The sequence below is a fragment of the Rhinoderma darwinii genome, unplaced genomic scaffold (genome assembly GCF_050947455.1).
Source record: "Rhinoderma darwinii isolate aRhiDar2 unplaced genomic scaffold, aRhiDar2.hap1 Scaffold_531, whole genome shotgun sequence".
Taxonomy (NCBI): domain Eukaryota; kingdom Metazoa; phylum Chordata; class Amphibia; order Anura; family Rhinodermatidae; genus Rhinoderma; species Rhinoderma darwinii.
The window spans coordinates 20670-28228 of record NW_027464080.1 but is presented as its reverse complement, the minus strand read 5'-3'; positions in this window follow the sequence as shown (position 1 = coordinate 28228).

Below are 7559 nucleotides of genomic sequence, written 5' to 3'. Positions count from 1 at the left end.
ACTTATATACATTATATGCAGGACACTTATATACATTATATGCAGGGCACTTATATACATTATATGCGGGACACTTATATACATTATATGCGGGACACTTCTATACATTATATGCGGGACACTTATATACATTATATGCAGGACACTTATATACATTATATGCAGGACACTTATATACATTATATGCAGGACACTTATACATTATATGCAGGACACTTATATACATTATATGCAGGACACTTATATACATTATATGCGGGACACTTATATACATTATATGCGGGACACTTCTATACATTATATGCGGGACACTTATATACATTATATGCGGGACACTTATATACATTATATGCGGGACACTTATATACATTATATGCGGGACACTTCTATACATTATATGCGGGACACTTATATACATTATATGCAGGACACTTATATACATTATATGCAGGACACTTATATACATTATATGCAGGACACTTATACATTATATGCAGGACACTTATATACATTATATGCAGGACACTTATATACATTATATGCGGGACACTTATATACATTATATGCGGGACACTTCTATACATTATATGCGGGACACTTATATACATTATATGCGGGACACTTATATACATTATATGCGGGACACTTATATACATTATATGCGGGACACTTATATACATTATATGCGGGACACTTATATACATTATATGCGGGACACTTATATACATTATATGCGGGACACTTATATACATTATATGCGGGACACTTATATACATTATATGCGGGACACTTATATATATTATATGCGGGACACTTATATACATTATATGCGGGACACTTCTATACATTATATGCGGGACACTTATATACATTATATGCAGGACACTTATATACATTATATGCAGGACACTTATATACATTATATGCAGGACACTTATATACATTATATGCAGGACACTTCTATACATTATATGCGGGACACTTATATACATTATATGCAGGACACTTATATACATTATATGCAGGACACTTATATACATTATATGCAGGACACTTATATACATTATATGCGGGACACTTATATACATTATATGCGGGACACTTATATACATTATATGCGGGACACTTATATACATTATATGCGGGACACTTATATACATTATATGCAGGACACTTATATACATTATATGCAGGGCACTTATATACATTATATGCGGGACACTTATATACATTATATGCGGGACACTTATATACATTATATGCGGGACACTTATATACATTATATGCGGGACACTTATATACATTATATGCGGGACACTTATATACATTATATGCGGGACACTTATATACATTATATGCGGGACACTTATATACATTATGTGCGGAACACTTATATACATTATATGCGGGACACTTCTATACATTATATGCAGAACACTTATATACATTATATGCAGGACACTTCTATACATTATATGCAGGACACTTCTATACATTATATGCAGGACACTTCTATACATTATATGCGGGACACTTATATACATTATATGCGGGACACTTATATACATTATATGCGAGACACTTATATACATTATATGCAGGACACTTCTATACATTATATGCGGGACACATATATACATTATATGCGGGACACTTCTATACATTATATGCGGAACACTTATATACATTATATGCGGGACACATATATACATTATATGCGGGACACTTATATACATTATATGCAGGACACTTCTATACATTATATGCGGAACACTTATATACATTATATGCGGGACACTTCTATACATTATATGCGGGACACTTATATACATTATATGCGGGACACTTATATACATTATATGCCTGACACTTCTATACATTATATGCGGGACACTTCTATACATTATATGCGGGACACTTCTATACATTATATGCGGGACACTTCTATACATTATATGCGGGACACTTATATACATTATATGCGGGACACTTATATACATTATATGCGGGACACTTATATACATTATATGCAGGACACTTCTATACATTATATGCGGGACACTTATATACATTATATACGGGACACTTATATACATTATATGCAGGACACTTCTTTGGACGATTTTGGAGCCGTTTTCTCATAGACTCCAATGAAAACAGCTCCAAAAACGGACGTAAAAAACGCTGCGAAAAACGCGAGTTACTCAAAAAACGTCTGAAAATCAGGGGCTGTTTTCCCTTGAAAACAGCGCCGTATTTTCAGACGTTTTTGGTCACTACGTCGTGTGCACATACCCTTAGGCCTCATTCACACGACAGGGTCCGAGTGTCGGCCGGGAAAATCGGCCGTTTTGGCCGATTTTCCCGGCCGGTTTGCATCCGTTTTGCATCCGTTCCGATTCCGTTCCGGGCCGAGTTGCAGTTTTTACCGGCCGATTTGGACCCGATTTGCATCCGTTTTTTTCCCTGTCCGTTTTAAAATCAGATGAATTTAGCCCTTTGTAGATAATGCCACAGCCCCCCTGGTAGGTAATGCCACCCAGCCCCCTGTAGGTGATGCCACACAGCCCCCTGTAGGTGATGCCACACAGCCCCCTGCAGGCAAGGCCACACAGCCCCCTGCAGGCGATGCCACCCTGTCCCCTGCAGGTAATGCCATCAAGTCCCCTGTAGGTAATGCCACCAAGTCCCCTGTAGGTGATGCCACCAAGCCCCCTGTAGGCGATGCCACCAAGCCCCCTGTAGGCGATGCCACACAGCCCCCTGTAGGCGATGCCACACAGCCCCCTGTAGGCGATGCCACACAGCCCCCTGTAGGCGATGCCACACAGCCCCCTGTAGGCGATGCCACACAGCCACCTGTAGGCGATGCCACACAGCCCCCTGTAGGCGATGCCACCCTGCCCCCTGTAGGCGATGCCACCCACCCTGTAGGTGATGCCACCCACCCAGCCCCCTGTAGGTGATGCCACCCACCCTGCCCCCTGTAGGTGATGCCACCCACCCTGTCCCCTGTAGGTGATGCCACCCACCCTGCCCCCTGTAGGTGATACCACCCTGCCCCCTGTAGGTGATGCCACCCTGCCCCCTGTAGGTTATGCCACCCTGCCCCCTGTAGGTGATGCCACCCTGCCCCCTGTAGGTTGCACCCATCCCCCCCCCCCCTCTTCCAGGAGAAGTCACTGACTTCACTGTCCATATATGGACAGTGTAGTCACTGACTTCTCCTGAAGAGGAATTCCCTGCCACAGGTCGGGAATTCCGCTTCAGAAGTGAGTGACGTCACTGTGTCCATATATGGACAGTGTAGTCACTCACTTCTCCTGTAGCGGAATCCCCGGCCATAGAGTCGGGGATTTCGCTGCAGAAGTGAGTCACTTCGCTGTGTCCATATATGGACAGTGTAGTCACTCACTTCTCCTGTAGTGGAATCCCCGGCCATAGAGTCGGGGATTCCGCTGCAGAAGTGAGTGACTTCGCTGTGTCCATATATGGACAGTGTAGTCACTCACTTCTCCTGTAGCGGCATCCCCGGCCATAGAGTCGGGGATTCCGCTGCAGAAGGGCGTGACTTCGCTGTGTCCATATATGGACAGTGCAGTCACGCACTTCTCCTGTAGCGGAATCCCCAATCCCCAGCCGGGGATTGGGGATTCCGACTCCTACAGCGAGCAATAAAAGATCCTCCTCCTCACATGCACTCTGCACTGTGAGGAGGAGGAGGAGAGAGAGTGCGCGAGCGACGGTAGACCCGGCCATCACTCGGGACACATTCCGGTGATGGCCGTGTATTACCCGGCCCCATAGACTTCTATGGGAGCCGGGCGGCCGGGCACCCGGCTGAAAATAAAGCATGTCCTATTTTTTGACGGGCGGTTTTCCCGGCCGTCAAAAAATCGGTTGTGTGAATAGCCCCATTAGGGGTCTATTATTCCTAATGCAGCCGGGTGCCGGCCGATTTATGAACGGCCGGCACCCGGCCGGGAAACCCTGTCGTGTGAATTCCGCCTTAGTCTAAATGGTCCAGCCGAACATAGCAAACAAATAAAAGTTAGCAGTATTACAAATATAAAACCTATACTTTTTTCTCCCCTGCGCCACAATACAAACTAGAGGTCAAGGAAAAATAATTTCCCTTCATGTAACTCTGCTTCCTGTCAACTGAAAAGTCATCCGCCAGAGGGAAAAATTTTTCCCCATTGTGGAGTACAAGAAAGTCTAATTCCCAGGGGGGGTGCTTTCTTGTACTCATCGGGGAAACATTTTTCCTTCTGACAGATGATTTTTCCGTTGACAGGTGACAGAGTTCAATAGGGGGGGGGGGGGGTTAGGGGGAGGAGGGGGGAAAATATGGTCTGTTCACAGTTTGTGTTTTTTCCACCTCTGCCCTAGATTTCAGTCCTATATCCGCCCCTGTGTGCAGAATATCACAAGTTCACAACAGAGCTCGCAGCGGAGAAGCGCACGCCCCTGCGGACCACGATACAGAGAGCGCGTCTAACCAGTGAGTATAGCAACTCTGCACCTCTCCTCAGCCTCCACATGTTATTGGATGAGAGGAGGAGGAGGAGGGCGGACTGTGGCTGATAACATTCACTGCTGGTATATATTTATATCTGCGGTATATACACTGCTGCTATATATGGATCTGTGCGGTATATACACTGCTGCTATATATGGATCTGTGCGGTATATACACTGCTGCTATATATGGATCTGTGCGGTATATACACTGCTGCTATATATGGATCTGTGCGGTATATACACTGCTGCTATATATGGATCTGTGCGGTATATACACTGCTGGTATATATGGATCTGTGCGGTATAGTCACTGCTGCTATATATGGATCTGTGCGGTATATACACTGCTGCTATATATGGATCTGTGCGGTATATACACTGCTGCTCTATATGGATCTGTGCGGTATATACACTGCTGCTATATATGGATCTGTGCGGTATATACACTGCTGCTATATATGGATCTGTGCGGTATATACACTGCTGCTATATATGGATCTGTGCGGTATAGTCACTGCTGCTATATATGGATCTGTGCGGTATATACACTGCTGGTATATATTTATATGTGTGGTATATACACTGCTGCTACTCTTTTAACCCCTTCCCGACATTTGCCGTACATGTACGTCATGGAAAGTACTGACTTCCCGCATCTTGCCGTACATGTACGCCAAATGTTTGGGACCGGCTCAGAAGCTGAGCCGGTGCCATCATCACCGGATCTCAGCTGTATCTTACAGCTGACATCCGGCTGTAACGGCGGGGACCGAAATTAGCTTCGATCCCCGCCATTAACCCCTTAAGTGCAGCGCTCAAACGCGATCGCTGCACTTAAGGTGTTTGCAGCTCATCGGAACCCCAGTAATGAAATTGCCGGGGTTCCGGTGGCTGCAATGGCAACCGGAGGCCTAATACTGGCCTCCCGGTCTGCCTAGCACCGAAGCCGGTCAAGATCCGCCCGGCGGCGGAGCCTGATCGGCTTCCGTAGCTGCCGGCAAGATGGCGCCGGGTCAGGAGCTGATCCGGCGTCATCAGCGGTGGAAGTCAGCTGTACTGTACAGCTGACATCCACCTGTAACGGCAGGAACCGGAGCTAGCTCCGATCCCTGCCATTAACCCCTTCGATGCAGCAATCGAAAGCGATTGCTGCATCGAAGCGGTTACTAGCATATCGCCAGCCCTGACAGGCAATCGGGACTGGCGACTGCTGTTATGGCAACAGGAGACACAATGGTCTCCTGCTCTGCCATTACGGAAGCCGATTTAGGCCCCGCCGGGAGGCGAAGCCTAAACGGCTTGCTGTCAGTGAATGACTGACAGATCTAATACATTGCACTACATAGGTAGTGCGATGTATTAGAAAAAAAAAAATCTGACCGTTGGAACTTCAAGTCCCCTAGTGGGACTTGAGAAAAAGTGTAAAAAAAGTATAAAAAAGTGTAAAAAAAAGTGCAAAAAATAAAAGTTTGAAAACAATAAAAGTTTCAAGTAATCAAATAAAACACAATCCCCCTTTTACTCTTATCAAGTCCTTTATTATTGAAAAATAATAATAAACCATATGTATTTGGTATCGCCACGACCGTAACGACCGGTGGTATCAAAATATTATATTATTTATTGCACGCGGTGAACAGCGTAAAAAAAAACCGTAAAAAACGTTACCAGAGTTTCTGTTTTTTGGTCACTTTGCCCTACAAATATTAGAATAAAAAGTGATCAAAAAGTCGCACGTATCCAAAAATGGTACCTATAAAAACTATAGCTCGTCCCGCAAAAAACAAGCCCTCATACACCTCCGTCGACAAAAAAATTAAAAAGTTATGGTTCTCACAACTTGGCGACAGAAAAAATACATTCTTTTTACAAAAGTAATTTTATTGTGCAAAAAGTTGTAAAACATAAAAAAGTTCTATAAATTCGGTATCGCCGGAATCGTACTGACCCACAGAATAAAGTTAACATGTAATTTATAACGCATGGTGAACGCTGTATAAAAAAAAAACGAAAAAAGCTGTGCCAGAATTGCGTTTTTTTGTTTACCTGGCATCCCAAAAAATAGGATAAAAGGTGATCAAAAAGTCGCATGTACCCCAAAATGGTACCAATAATAACTACAGCTCATCCCGCAACAAACCAGCCCTCATACCGCTACGTCTATGAAAAATAAAATGAGTTATGGCTCCAATAAGTCAGGAAATAAAAAAATATGCAGTTGTGCCCGAGGGGAACATTTCTTCTGTTTCAAGAGGCGATTTATCAAGGACCTAAAATTAGGGAACCAGGAAAGGGAGGGCCCAAACATATCCGCTGGAAGCGACGGTGCCCGTATTATACCTGGAGAACACTTCACAGCAAAATTCCCCAAACTACAAAGGCGCGGAGTGTGGACCAAAAGGGGGATAAGAAAGGACGCCATTTATCAGTGCGACACCGGCCTGTGCAGAAAGGATTGCTTCACAGCGTAACACACATCTATGGATCATTTTATTGTTTTTTTTTACCCCATTATTATACCACCTGACTATGCCCCTTATATACTCCGCCCGGCTTACATATGCCCTACATTATAAACAGAAACACCAGTAAGACTCCAAACAAAACTACTACCAAGCAAAATCCACGCTCCAAAAGCCAAATGGCATTTCCTCCCATCTGAACCCTACAGCGTGCCCAAACAGCAGTTTCCTTCCACATATATGGCATCGTCATACCCGGGAGAACCCTTTTAGCAATTTTTGGGGTGTGTGTCTCCAGTGGCATAAGCTGGGCACGACATATTTGCCACTGAATGGCATATCTAGGGAAAAATATAAATTTTTAATTTGCACCATCCACAGCGCATTTATTAATGGAAAAGACCTGTGGGGTGAAAATGCTCTCTACACCCCTTAATAAATGCCTTGAGGGGTGCAGTTTCCATAATAGGGTCACTTCTCAGGGGTTTATTTTTATTATTTCACATCAGAGCCTCTGCAGTTGTGAACCAATACTTTGTAAATCGCCAAATTAGGCCTCAATTTTACATGGTA